This window comes from Prosopis cineraria, unplaced genomic scaffold, assembly GCF_029017545.1.
Source record: "Prosopis cineraria cultivar Desert tree isolate PC_DT_omini unplaced genomic scaffold, ASM2901754v1 PC12, whole genome shotgun sequence".
NCBI lineage: Eukaryota > Viridiplantae > Streptophyta > Magnoliopsida > Fabales > Fabaceae > Prosopis > Prosopis cineraria.
The window spans coordinates 11,382,086-11,397,800 of NW_026555343.1; the positions used below are offsets into that span (position 1 = coordinate 11,382,086).

The following is a 15,715-nucleotide window of genomic DNA, read 5'->3' on the forward strand; positions in this document are numbered from 1 at the left end:
GTGATCTATGTCAAGTATTTTGAGTGCCAAAATGATCAATTGATTTGTGTATTGAATTTTATCCACCTTGTTATGTTATTATTCAATAGGAGTTTGGTGGTTATTTTGAACGTGATTGCTTAATTGTATGATATGAATGGATTGTTATGTGGTGTGTAGTCCATTTGAGGTGGTCAAGGTGTCTCTGGGGCTAATGGCATTATGTATTGTGAGTTGGACATCATTGTATGTGTTTTGTTATGAAAAACAAACCATTTTGAGTTTAAGTGTCCATCTTTTAAATGGGTGATTGTCTAAATGTGAAACTGATGCCATTAGCTAAAGGGCTCAAAGAGCTTCATGTGAAGACTTGAACTGCTCAAATCAGATGTCAGATGGTGAAATGACATGCTCCGAAAGTTTGGAGAAAAGTCGTGACAACAGTTGTGTGCCGCGGCGCAAGAGACTTGTGAGGGATTCGTCCCTCTGTGCCATTTGCCATGGCGGGAGCAGCTTGGGCCACGGCAGACGGACCAGATAAGGTCTAAATGACTTGTTTTAGTCTGTTTTGAAGTGAATTGATTTCCATGCTTCTATATTTACTTTTAATCAAATTTTAACCATGGTTTGAGCTCAAACTATATTTTAAAAAAGATTTTTTTAGGATCCCAATGTTTTAACTAATTATTTTCAAACCCTTGAGTTGTGGTAACTTTGGTAAGGGGTTTTATTAAATCTTAATTATCATAATAATGTGTAAGTGTTGTCCTAATAATGTCAAGGCAAACATTACAATCATCACCGGTGCTATAGTCCTAGTCAACTTTGACTGTCTGATCCCAATAAAAATTGGCCATTCGAACTATCAACTTTGATCAATCATCCAAGTTTCTTTTAAATTCAAATATATAATTTAAAATTTGACATTTTACTTTAGATTCAAACAAAAAATTTTAACATTATAATTTAAAAATTTTTATACTATCCAATCAAAGAATTTAGAATCTATGAATTTCAAAAGTGGAATTTTAAATTTAAATTTCCAATTAAATCCACTAATCCAAATACAACCTTATTTTTAATCAAAAGTGCGAACATGTGAACTTTAATCGCGATTCATAAATAAAGCTAGAATGATCCAAGAACAAGAGTGTAGCTTCACATTGAGTTTCTATGGGAACGCAGGAAAATTCAGATATGGATATTCACACTAGCAAACAAAATTGTCTGAAATTAAACTTGTCCAGATTAATTTGACATTAATACAATGGTCTGTACCAAAAATACCATCAACTGTAGTTAGTTCACTTATCAGCCATCGCACGACATTGAATTGTTTTCTGTAAAAAGTTAAAGAGAAAATATATTTGCTTTTCTTATATTTTAGCGTGTTTTGATATTTATCCCAATACTTTTTTTTTTCGGCTGCTCCAACTCCGTTAATTTTCAAATGTCAGCAATATTGTTAGTGCCTACATAATTAAATATAATCATATGGACTTAACCATGGCTAATAGTGTGTGCATAAATTATATTATTATTTCTTATATTGAATTGTTAAAATTATGATGAGTTGTGTAAAAAATTGCACAAAGCAAAAAAGCAAAAAAAAAAAAAAAAGGCTTAACATTAAATCAAAATTATTAAATGTGCAACGGAGGAGCTACATGGAGATTGCCACAATTAAAAGAGTGCTTTGTGGCAGACATGTACTTTGAATATGTTGTAAGCAAAAATGTTATTGCTGTCACATACTGCATGTTGCTTCTGAAAGCTTGTACGTCAATCCTCCTGCATATCAATCAATCACAGTAATTATAGCAAGTCTCAGAGTTTTTTACATCAGTTTTGGAGGGCTTTGCGCGTCGATATTGAAGTGACTTAGTCTCAGATATAATAAAAAGGTTAGACTTGAATTTGATAAATGGTCTAAATATACTCATTTGATGAGTGTTTTAATTATATTTGTTAAATTTTATCAATATTTTAAAATTATTAAGACATATTTTTTTTTAAAATTCAAAACTATCACAATCAAAACACCTCTTACTAATATTATCTTTTCCAAAGGGTTGAGATTTAATACTTTTGAAATATTGTATAATAAAATTTTTGATAGCCGTTTAATTTTATCAAACCGTTGTTGTTATCATGTTACATGAGACACTTATTGAATGAATGTATTTAAACCATTTACTAGATTCAAATCCTAAAAAATTGGCTTGTCTATGTGATAACAGTTTCTGCGTCACTTTGGTCTGTTAAAAATTAAAGTGACATAGAAATTCAAGAATCTACATCACTTTTTTATTAAAAAGTGACCATGAGGATGCTCTTATATATGAAAAGTAACGTAGAGAGTCATTTTTAAATATATATTTGATATTTTTTACAGACAAAACTTGAACTTGCATGAATTCAATATGTAAATATAGCAAACTCGTCAGCACACAAAATATACCAGACGTGCCAGACTACTACCAAAACTATTATCAAACTATTCATTCAAGTATACCATATTCACTATCTATAATTAATAGTACAATAAACTACCACAATTAATACACTTATTACAACATCCTTAGCTAAGAAATAAGTCGTTTTATTCATAACTCATCATGAATTATAATACAGCTTGTTACCTGGTGTGTAAGATGTAGATGAACACGGAGAGTTAGGCAAGATTTTGCCCACAAAGTTCTCAGCTGCTTGCTTATATTCAGTAGAATTCTTATCATTTTTCACCAATGCTCGCTGCATATTATGAAAAACAAGAAAATTAAAGCTGCTTAAAAAAACCAGAAAAAATTGCGATAAACCTTGACTAACTGATATATAGCCAGGTCATCTTTGTGAAGTTGTGAGATACGTGTTAATATTTCAATCATAAGTAAATAAAAAAAATATAAAAACAACAATATGAACATTAATTAATGTACCCTTGAAAGAAGGACATGTGCAGCAGCATATTTATTGTCCCAGCTAAACATATCCGGCTGATCATTTGCACCCCAAGATTTGATTAAATTATAGCAATAAATTGAGTTCGTTGCTCTATGTAGCCACGCAGCTCCCCACAATAACTCGTCCTGATGAATTTGAATTTCATAAAAATAAATATTCAAAAAGTCAAAGACATGCATGCTTCGATTTTGGGCATAACTTTAAGTGCAATATGAGAAAAATTAATCATTTGTCGCTATGGCTTTTACTCAATTAGCCCTTAAACTTTAACTTAATATAATTTAATTTTTATAATTTTGACACGATTACATCTTAATTTCTAAACTTTAAGTTATTGCAACTCAATTTTTATAGTTTTAATAATTTAAAATATTATCTTTGTAAGTTAATAAATAATTTTAATCCTTATAATTTTGTTCCTAAAATATTGGGAACAATATTTTAAATGATTAAAATTATAAAAATTGAGCTACAATTAAGTTAAAATTTAAGGATTAAATTCCAATCGATTGAGTCAAAAGTAGTGAGACAAAATTATTAATTTTCCCTACAAATATATATATATATATATATTAAAGAAAAATGGTCAATAGTAACAACTAGGGTAGGTCTATTGCATTTGCGTTGATCAACTTGAAATGAGATGCATTATTTAGATTGTAAATAGTATAATATTTCAAATACTTTTTATATTTTAAATTTTCTGAGCTAGGGAGAAATAATACCTTGTAGCCAGAATATGAGCAATAAAATGGACAAACGACATGTCCAAGGGAATCACTATAGGCACCTTGATATTTCAAAGCAAATTGAAACACCTTTTGAGCTGTCTTCACCAATAGTTTTGAATAAGTTGGGTCAACCTTCCAAAACACGAGAGAGGCGGCGGCCATGGCAACAGCGGTCTCACCCGCCACATCTGAACTCAGGTTCTTGGGTGAGACCTAATACACAATTCACACTGTGTCCATGTCCTTAGGCCTTTACCAACATTTGTGATCTGCATTTGGGTCTCCAACTCCAACCTAAAGGATCCTTGGCTTGGCATTGGCACACTTTAGGAGGTAGTCGGTAGCCCAACAGATTGCAACCCCAGCTTCTTGAAGCTGAGTTCCCATTTTCTTGGCATACTGAATTGATGCCCATGAAAGCATGGTGGTGGTAAAGGCCATGGGAAAATTGAATTTGACATTGTCTCCAGCATCATAGTACCCTCCTGTTTAATCTACCTATCAAATGCCACACAACAAGAAATTAATGTATTACTGTATTATGTTTGATAAATTGAATCCTTATACTTAACTATAAAAGAAGTAGAGGGATATATATAGATTTGGCGCTCATCAAAGGAGAGATGAGTATCATATTTATCTCATCTAATGATTCCTTTTGATTTTATAGCAACAATTCATATTTTTAAATTTAATTTTTATATTTTCTTGTTATATCATAAGAGTTACAATTTTGATGGTTAGGGCCTATACACTCCATTTCCTCCTTACTATTTGAAATATCTTTTTTTCCCCTCTATATGTATATTAGGAGGATTTGAAACTCGTCCAATTCTATCATTATCAACAATTTTACTCTTTTAGTTAAAAAAACTTAAAATTATTATTTTCTATTTTCTATTTTACTTCTTTTGAAATAAAATAAATATAAAAATTTCAAAAAAAATAAAAAACGGATCATAGGTCTAAATTTTATTTAAACAATTCAGATGAAGGGATGAAAATTAATGGAAAAAAAATTAGAGGCGGGTATATCTCTTTCTTGTCATCGGTACATAGCAGGTAGGATTTTCGTCTATCTGTCATTTCAATTCAACATCTCAATACAATTCATGAGAGGATATTCATATTCAGAATTAATTAATTAAATAAGAGGAAGTAATTAAAGAGAGTTAATAATTAAGTACCTTGGCCAAGAGACCATCAGAAAGTGCAGAAGAGGACCTCCAAGTGATCTGCTGGTTTTGAGGAATAATCTTACCAGACTTTTGACCTTGAAAGAACACTAAGGACTTTGCAAGAGCTTCTCTGTAATTTTGTTTACACTCTACACTATTATTTCCTAACATCAACAGTAATAGTGATGTTATTGCAAGTAACAAATTAAAGAACCTCAAGGAAGCTCCCATATTTGTTAAGTTGGTTGCCATATGAATGTGAGTGTGGTAGCACATGAGCTTTCAAACTTCCAAATTTATAAGCCAACAAAAAGAATTCATCTTCTCAATCACAAGCATTCAAGCCGCAAATTTTGGCTTTTACTACCCAAGATATCTACAATTCATACTATTTTATTTTCCATACTTATCCATTGAATTGGGATTTGATTTTATTTGTCAAGTCATTTAATGTGGAATTTCTGAAATTTAGACCCTAAAAACGTTTGGGTTGGGTCTTGAGAAAGACTCTAATTTGAAGTAAACGGTTTTTTTTTTTTTTTTTTGCGAGTTCTTTCGTCTTTAGTGAATATTTGATATAAATGATGAAAATGTAATTATTTCATTTGGGGAATATATGAACTATAGTATGAATGATGTTAGTAAAATTTGGCCAAAAATTGATATTAGTAAAATTTAAATGGTGAAAAGTTAAACATTAAATAATTATTAGTTTTGTTATGTATTGATGGTGATGATGATGATATTTGGAATTTTATAAAGATATATAAATTTTCTAAAAACATAAGTATATTATTTCTTTATTCATTTTGGGTAAGTTTTAAAAAGAAGGCCATCTTTTTATTTTTATTTAAGATTGTATTTAACAAATTAATTTTCAAAAGTAAACTAAATGTATATGAAGGGTTGGTTATGCCTTTTAATTATCAGCCACTAGAATTGGGTTTCAAATAAATTGATATTATTTTTTTTTAAAATGATTTTTTCAGCTTGTCCCTTTGATGACCAGTCCCACTAAAAAATCCACCTTAATTCCTATAGCTCTGAAAATTTCGTATGCTCAAATGTTTATGTTAAATGTATATGTTCAAATATATATACCATGAAAGGGAGAAGGTATTTATCTATTTTTTTAAGAAAATACTTTTATTTTTTTATTTCAAACTGATATTTTAAAAAATATTTCAAGAGAATATTTTTTAACAAAATTCAAGATTAAAAGTCTATATTATATAATATATATATAACTTAATGTAACCTCTTTTAATAGAAAATCCATGGTATAGTACAACCTTTAGTCCCTCAAATTTGTCTTGATTATCAATTTAGTCATTTAAGTCTAATTTTGATTAATTTGGTTCATTATATTTTGTTAAATTATTATGCAAGTCTCTTAAGTTTTAAAACATAAATTGACTTTTAAAATAATCTAATGTGTAAATTATATTGATAATTTGACATGTATAGGTTGCTAAATGAAAACAAATTAACCCTAAAATGAATTTAATTTTTATCATAATAATCACCTACAATGTGTTTTTATTCTCTAATTTTTTTAAAATTTCATAGTCTATTTTTTAACCTAAATAATTATACTTACTTTAATTAATTTACATGACTGTCATCAATATTCTACTATATATATAGGCAAATTTTAATAGTGTAACTTATTTTTTAAACAATAAGGACCAAATTGATTATCTATACAAACTTGAGAGATTAAATTTATAGAAATTAAATTTGAGGAACCAAGTTAATAATTGAGACAAATTTAAAAAACTAAAAATTTCATTATCCTAAAATATATAAACTCGTTATGGGTACTTGCCCAAAAATTATGGATAATTGATGATTACATCACTTGCTCTTAAAATCTCTTCCTATGCTTGGGACAGAGTAGGAGAGTATTTATCTTTTGATCAACCCCACTTTTTTATTTGAAAGTGGTGGATGATGATAAGGGATCTTCTTTCTGATTAATTTGTAAGTTGTGTTAGCTCTGGATCTCAGTTGTAATTCCAAAAAAAAAAAAAAATCTCTTCCTATGCTTGAGGACTAAGACTTTGGGTTATCATTCTCCGATCCAATTTTACAATACGAAGTTAATGCATCTCCATTCTTTAAGAATTAATATATTATCTTTTTCTTAGATTTTTTTCCTTTGTTCTTACAAGTTACAAATGCTTTCAATGAATTATAAGTATTGCATGAAGATTAAAAAAATTTTGAATTGATAAGTATAAAATGTTAGTTATATCATATCTGTAATTAGGGTTAAATTATTTATTTATTAAATAAAAATACAAAATATTTTGGGTAAAGGGGCAAAAATACCCACAAAGTAGACAGCCAGGGGCACCCAATATCTTTAACTGACAAAAAGGGCAAAAATATCCATAACGTCACATTTGTGTGTGCAGAAGTAACCAATCCATCTCTTGCCTCTTAACTCCATTTATTTCGTGTGTTAACTGCTTATTTGGCCTGCCACCTGTTGTCTGACTAGTCTAACATTGACGTGGTTTAGTATGCACAATCGCTCTGTGTTTGTTTGAACTAAAAAATCGAGAGGTTTGTAAGGTTCATCTGGAATCGAGATTTTTGTAATGGGGAAGAAGAAAGGAAAAGCGCCAACGGTCGACACATGAGGTAGCGAAGGAAGCGGGGCTCATGTGATAGAAGAATCGCTTGCTAGGGTTTCAGAAGAAAAAGAATATATAGAAGCACGAGTAAGCACCAATTTTCGTCTTCAGATTTTCGTCATCTAATTTTTGTCCTTTGAACAGTGAAATCCCCTTAAAATCTTCGAATTTTCGTCCTTTGATTTTTATCTTCAGATTTTCATTGTCGGATTTTCATCCTCTGATTTTTGTCTTATTTTTTGTGGGTAGAGTAATATGGCTAGAGTCAATGCTGTAGAAGAAGAGGGCAATAATGAAGGACTATTGAGTGATGCAGAGCTTTTGGCTATATATTGCTAAATGGTGAATGCAACAGACAAAGGATGGGAACAGACTAGAAGGCGACTGAGAGGTGATTATGATTCAATAATTGAAAATATGTTATATGGTCATGGGTTAATTTCTAGGGAAAAAGTAAAGTTAACTTCTAAGGAAAAGATAGACAGTATGCAAGATGTAATTGATGATGACATAGAGGATGTAGAAGGTCTTGATAACATACCTGAAGACATGGAAAGGATGGTAGAAATAATAGATGAGTATGCGGACTAAATTATTCAATATGGTAAGGACTTGTCTAGTAGTGATGTATCTAAGAGGGATGATAGTAACTTGTCTAATAGTCAGGATGAGAGTTATAAGGGAGATTCTGTGGATGATGATACTGAGGAAAGTTTAGATGATTTGTCTCCATATTATGAAAGTGATGCATCTGTTGGGAGAAGCAGTGAGGATTCGTTGGGCATTAAGGCTAACTAAGGGCCCGTTGAGATGCTTAGAAAGCCTATAAAGGAAGGAAGCAAGCCTTTTTTTAATGTGGGCATGACTTTTCCTAACAAAAGTGCCATTAAAATGGCTGTGGACAACTATGCAATACGCACTGGTGTGATTTTAAGAATAAATAAGAGTAAAAAAATAGGATCCAGTATATATGTCAAGAAGGGTATCCATTTATTCTCTATGCTTCTAAAGATGGATCCAATCTAGGTATGAAAGTGAAGACTTTGTGTTATGAGCATAAGTGTACTAGGGTTTACAAGAACCCACGAGCCTCTATGTATTGGTTGGCTAACCAGTTCAAGGATAAAATTCAAGAGAATCCTCACTTCAAGCCAAAGGACATAAAAAGAGATGTGGAGAGGGAGATGAAGGTGCACGTGAGTATCCACAAGTGTAAGTGAGAAAAGAGGAAAATACTTCGAGAGATGGAGGGGAGCTATGTAGATGAGTTTGCCAAGCTAGAAACCTACTGCAATGAGTTGAGGATCTCAAATCCAGGAACTGGTGCAAGTGTTGAGGTTAGCAATGAGGCCCTAGAAGCTAGAAGAAGAGTTTTTAAAAGGATGTACCTCTGCTTCAATGCTTCAAAGGTATGAATCTTATTTTTTTAGGAATTTTTTTATTACCTTGTAAAATTTGTTTGACTTATATAAATAATATGTTTCAGGTTGGTTAGAAACAGGGCTGTAAGCTATTTATAATAATAGATAGGACATTTCTTAAAGGAAAAGCTAGGGACATTTTACTTACAGCTATAGGTTTAGATGCTGATGATTCCTTATACCCGCTAGCCTTTAGATTGATTGAAAAAGAGACTAGCACAAATTGGATATGGTTTATCCAATGGCTACAGAGGTCATTAAATCTTGGCAATAGGTCAAAAGTGACTATTATGTCAGATATGCAGAAGGTAAGATATACAAATGTCAATGTATGTGCTGTGTTGATGTCTAGTGTTCTTAGCATGTTTAATATTGTGTAGGGCTTGATGACTGCTGTATCCGATGTGCTGCCAGAGGTTGAACATAGGCTGTGTGCTCGGCATATCTATGCAAATTGGTCTAAGAGATGGAAGGGAAATGAATTAAGGAAGATCTTCTTCGCATGTGCTTGGAGCTCATTTGAGGCACAGTTTAAAGACAACATTAAGGTTATGGGCAACTTAAGCAGCCAAGCAGTAAAGGCAGTGTTAAGTTATCCAATACAAGCATGGGTAAGAGCTTACTTTAATTCTAGATGTCAGACATGGGTAGTTGATAACAACTCCATTGAGAGTTTTAATTCGTGGATTGATGAATATAGGTATTTACCTTATTAGCATGTTTGATGGTGTAAGAGTAAAAATGATGCAAAAGTAGGCAAAGAGTAAAAATCATGTGACTAAGTGGCAAAGTGATTATAGTCCTAAGTGTATGGAATTGTTTGATGGAAATAGAGAACTTGCTTCTAAGTGTACTATGGTATTTAATGGGGATGAAGGCTATAAGGTCACCAAAGGGCGAGATAGGCACACAATGTTTTTAACTAGGAGGATGTGTACTTGTCGGGTATGGGATTTGGCTGGAATCCCATGCCAACATGCTATTTATGCCTTATATCATATGAAGCTAGACCCTATTACCTAAATTTCACCCTTCTATCACAAGGACTCATACACCATTAGCTACAGGCAAAAATTGTAACCCATCAGGGGTAAAAAATTTTGGGATAGTGAAAATACTTTTCCTATGCTACCACCACCTGTTTACATGTTGCCTAGAAGGCCTAAAAAAAGAGAATCAGAATTGAAGAGATAGATAGGAGGAAGGTTAGGGCTAGAATCAGACTAGAAAAATTGAGCAAGAAGGGTAGATCCATCACTTGCAGTGTTTGCAAGAAAAAAGGACACAATAAATTTCATTACAAGGAGGTAAATTGAAATTCTCATTTTTGTTCTATTAGACATTGTATTTGTGAGATTTTAACAAACATTATGTTAAAAGCTATTATTTCGGAAAGCATCTTCAACTGAAATTCCTGTGAGCCAACCTAATGAGAGTCAATTGACTCAAGCTGTGCAACCCCCTGTTTTAAGGACAAAGCAACCAATTAGAAGGAAGCAACTAAGTGGAATGGGCATCAAAATAGACGAGCACACTAGCAGGATAGTGTATAATGTGAGCTTATTTCAACAATTATGTGACTTATTTCAATACTTGTTATAACTGCTTTAAGTAGAATGTGTGTGACTTATTTTAATATTTGTTTTCATTTCTGTCTAACCAACAATTTTCCCAAACATTATAGCTTGGACAAATTTCTGAGCAAGTAATTATTGAAGGCTCTAGACAGGAATATATGATGCAACATGCTGACCCTAAGACACGCTTTCTTATACCCAATGAGAAAGCAATGAGAAGATCAAGATGTTAGACATCTAAGGTTGGAGAGGGGTCAAGAAAAATACCCTTAACTAATGAAGTGACCTCTACATCACAAAGTTTACAACTGCCAATTGATCCTCCTAGTTTAAGATGGAAGGGCAAGGCATGTGTGACAACCTCACAACTCTTGGTGGAGAGACAGAAGAGAATTGGCAAGATTAAGGGCAACACAAGGAACACATAATTTGTGTAATAGTCTATTAAGTTGTCAAAATTAAGTTGTCTAATGTAAATTGTAGTTGATGGTATTTTGGCCACTATGATGGCATATTTTGCCTTCTCTTTTGTTACACTAATAGTGATGCAGGTGGTATACTGATGTAAAGTGGCATTTCTTTTAGCAAACTAATCTGTGTACTTTGGATGATGAAAATCAACAAGGAACTTTATGTTCCATTTTTGTCTCATTTTGTGTTAAGTCCATTTTGTGTTCAGCAACAAACTTGCACGTTAATTCTCATTTTGTATTCATAAAGACAGAGATTTAGCATCATAACAGGGGATCAACTCTTTTCATTACAACTTGCAATACAATACACAAAAACCATATCCATTTAGTCAACCTCTCTTGTAACAAAACAAGAAGATTACCCATGACATTAACAACATTGCCATTGCCAATTTAAAGCTCCATTTATAGTTCCTAAGTTCAATTTCATTCTTCCTATATCTTCCCTTGAGCTTCTTCAACTCTACTGAAATGGCACTAATCTCTTCATCAAATCTTTGACCATCTAATCCTCTTCTCAGCAAGGCATTCTCATCATACAACTTATCTATATCATCAAGTAACTCTTTTATGATAGCTTTTTCCCTCTCACCAAAATCACCATCGTGCCAACTGAAGAAGCTGCACCTACCCCCCTGTGATGTTCAGCATCGACATTAGGTAGCAATTGAAGAAAATGGGAAAAAAATAATTTCAAATCATATTACCTGGTGATACATTAGACACCCGTGAAATCTTCTCCCTAGGTTAGCATCCGTCCATGCTGTCTATCTAGGAGCAATCAAGCCACAGTGGCAACGCCTAGCCAGAATTTCATCTTCTTCCTCGTGCTGAGCTTGTCTGATCTATGTCACCCTCCTTCTGCTAATTTTGGTGGTTGACAATGAAGATGACGCCATGCATTGGGTCAGAAGCAAATAGTGAAGACGATGAAAGATTGACTAGAGCGCTTAGGCATAATAAACACAAATTTTTATTTCATCATTTTGTGCTTATTTTCAAAAATCGTGTGTCGACCAGCTGACTCGTCATTTTCAAACCTACAACAATAAGCCACATCAGTGTTAGACTTGTCAGACGACAAGAGGCAGGCCAGATAAGCAATTAACGCATGAAATAAACAGAGTTAAGAGGCAAGAGATGGATTGGTTACTTCTGCACCCACAAATACGATGTTATAGGTATTTTTGCCCTTTTCATCACTTAAGGATATTGGGTGCCCCTGGCTGCCCACTTTGTGGGTATTTTTGCCTCTTTATCCAAATATTTTTTATTTACTTCATCTCATTCATTTTCTACTTTTTCATGTTCAAATTTTCCTTGTTTATATCTTTATATAACCCAACACAATCATATCAATAGCTAATGCAAATAATTGGGCGCCACGAAAAAAGGCTTTGAAAGATCATTTTCTTGGACAAGAATTCTCTTCCGCTTGATTTCCATAAAATTCATGCATCAGATTCAACCGAATACAGTAATAATTATTATATTAATTTTATTTATAAATTATTTTTAACATATTTCACTGAAACTAATGAAAACTTTATAAGAAGAAATTTAATAAGTTTTTAAATTTATCCTATTAAATATAGGATTAAGATACATTTTTATTCCCAAACTCTTTTTTAAAGAGTGTTAGGTATCCTATATTGATAAATGGGATAATTTTTCTTCTAAACTATTATTTTTAAAAGTACAAATATTTTTTATTAGTCAGTGATTAATTTTTTTTCATTTTCTATTGACGTCGCTTATGTGTGGAACCCACACACAATGATAAGTAAGACTTTAATAATATTTTTGATGCTAATGTACTTTTAAACTCTTTTCCAAGAGCACTAGGTAACTTAAAGTTTTTGCCTAAGAATATTGGGCACCCTGAAATCTAGTTAAAATAAAATTTAATAAATATTTGTAAAATATTAAATATTTTCATATTTACTAATATAAATATTATTACTTATAAATATTCATTGATATAAATTTTTTATATATTAACAGTTGAAACTAGTTTTTTAGAAATTTATAGATGAATTGTAATTTTTTTATATATAGATCATATTTTTAATATTTATTAAATTGTTTAAATTTTTATGTTCTTTTCTTTAATTTTTGGTTCAACTAATTATGATCTTTCTCCTAAATATTACACACCCAAATTTATATTCTCTATACACTGTAGTGTTAGGGTTAAAATACAAAACATGACAAAGCAAGATCAACATCCCAACAAAAGTGTTTATTTGGAAGGTATCACCTATGCCATTTATGTGCTAAAAAAGGCTATTTAACAAGAGAATAATGGATAGATGATGGAAGAAAATCTCTTTGTTAATTTAGAAGTTCATTCCCTTCATTTTTAATATGAAGTTGAAAAATATCAAATATTAAATTGGGTGGTGTAATATTTTGAAAGAATACAGTTAGTTGATCAAAAAAATTATAGAAAAAAACCATAAAAATTATAAGGAACTTAGTATGTATTTGGTTTTCAGTTTTTCAAAAGTCTATTTAGTGAAAGTTCATTTAGCAAAATTCAGTTCTTGCAATAAAATGTGTTTGAATGCATTTTTTTTTAAAAGTTAGTTTGGTACAATAAAAGTTGTTTTAGATTATGATAGTAAAATATGCTTTTGAATATACAATAACCAAAAAAAGCATTGATTTATGATTATTTTTAATTTTTATTATACAAATATAATATATTTAAAATATTTAAAAATGTGATAGAGATTTTAAATAACATGAAATTTGATCTATAATGTTAAAAATTTAATCTCTAGTTATTTGTATTTTTTAAAATTTTTAATTTTAAAAAATGTGATAAAAATTTATAATTTTTATTATATATTAATGTTAAAAATTAACATAATTAATTATTCAATTTATAATGCTAAAAACTTGATACCTAATTATCATTATTATTACTGAAATGATAATTATATTTTTAATTAATTAACTATTTTTTAAATTGAAGAATAAGAAATTAAACTTGGGATAGTATGATTAAACAACATCTCACTTTTTAAATCCACTCTTCAAAAGCTCCATTATTTTAAATTGGCCAAAAACATATTCAACAACATCTGAAAATAACTTTTTAAATGGACTTATTAAAAAAATTAAAAATCAAACAATATCTGACATTTGAAAAGTAGAAAAGCAGTTCCCAGATGTTAAAAGTTATAAAACCAAACAAACCTTTAATCAATATATAAAAAATTACAAGTCATCTATAAATTTTTAAAAACTAGTTTGAGCTAGTAATATTTAAAAAATAATTTATAAGTTTTGGGTGAATATTTATAATAATATTATTTAAATTATTAAATATTTATAAATTTTATTAAATTATTAAGTTAGGGTATCTAACGTTCATAGAAAAAAACTTCATAATACCTAGTGCTCCTAGAAAAAAGTTTAGTGACAAATTAGCACCAAAAGATATAATTAGAGTCTTACCTATTACTGCACATGAGCCTCATGCACATGCCACATGAGCAAAAAAGGAAAAAGTTAACATCTACTCCCTCCATCCCTATATATAAAGGTCTTCTAGAACTTTTTTTATCCCTAAATAAAAGAAGTTGTTAGTATATTTTTTAATAAATGGACCATTATATCCATATTAAATTAAAAAAAGAAAAAGATAAGTACTCTTATTAATTTACTTTAAAAAAAGAGATTTATTTTTTATTTACAATAATTAGGGACAAAATTAAAATGTTGTTGTGTTTTTAATTAAATAACCAACTTTTATTAGTTTGTGTGATTCAGTTCAAAATATCTTATATATAGGGATGAAGCGAGTAACTAATAGAAGAAATTTTTTGCTCCTCAAAAAAATGATTCAAAGGAAAAATTATTCTATTTATCAGTACAAGATGCTCAATGCTCCTTGTAAAAAAGTTTAGGAGTAAAAATACACCTTAACCTTTAAATATATATGCTTTCATAGCATATTTTCTCTCTTTAATGTTCAATGGAGGGTAAAAGAAAATTTTATGATGAAAATTTAATAATATAACTTATAAATAAAATAAAAAAATTATCTCTACCCTATAAACATGATAGGAGGGAGTAACATGTTGCATTAAATATATACACACACATGATATAGAGTAAGCCATTGAACCTTTGGTAAGTAATTAATAGAGTTATATCTTACAAAAGTTGTGCGTAAAAATTTCGTGATTGAAATGATAAGTGAGATAATAAAAATTTCAATATTTTAAATATGTTTCAATTATTAATTTAATTCTTTAAATTTAATTTTTATCAATTTAAATATTTAAGTTTGTTTTAATTATTGGCTTAGTCTTTATTATTTAATGAGGAGATAATATGATTAAAATATTTTAATATGAATAAAAAAATAATGATAAATCCTTTTAGATTAATGAAAAGAAGTACTCCCTCCATTCAAAATATAAAGCAATTTTTGAGATGTTGTATGTTAAAAAATGTAAAGCATTTTTAGTCTTTCAGTATGTAATCATTGCCTTTTTTTTTTTCCAAAAGTGCTCCTACTGATAGTGACTTTATATTTATTATAGTGTGTTTAATAGGATAAATATGAAAAAATAGGGTTAACTTAAAAGTAAGTAACTATTTTATTGAAAGATGAGATTCGATTAAAAATACATTATATTTTTGAATGGAGGGAGTAATTATTAAGGTTTCAAAAAATTCAAAAAATCTAAAAAAAATAATAGAAGTAATTATTTTGATCTCCTAATTTAATAAA

General features: G+C 30.1%; 1 pseudogene; it reads right to left on the reverse strand.

Moving 5' to 3' along the window:
• Window positions 1–1,622: 1,622 nt before the first annotated feature.
• Window positions 1,623–5,083, reverse strand: LOC129289091 (endoglucanase 3-like; annotated as a pseudogene).
• Window positions 5,084–15,715: the final 10,632 nt, after the last annotated feature.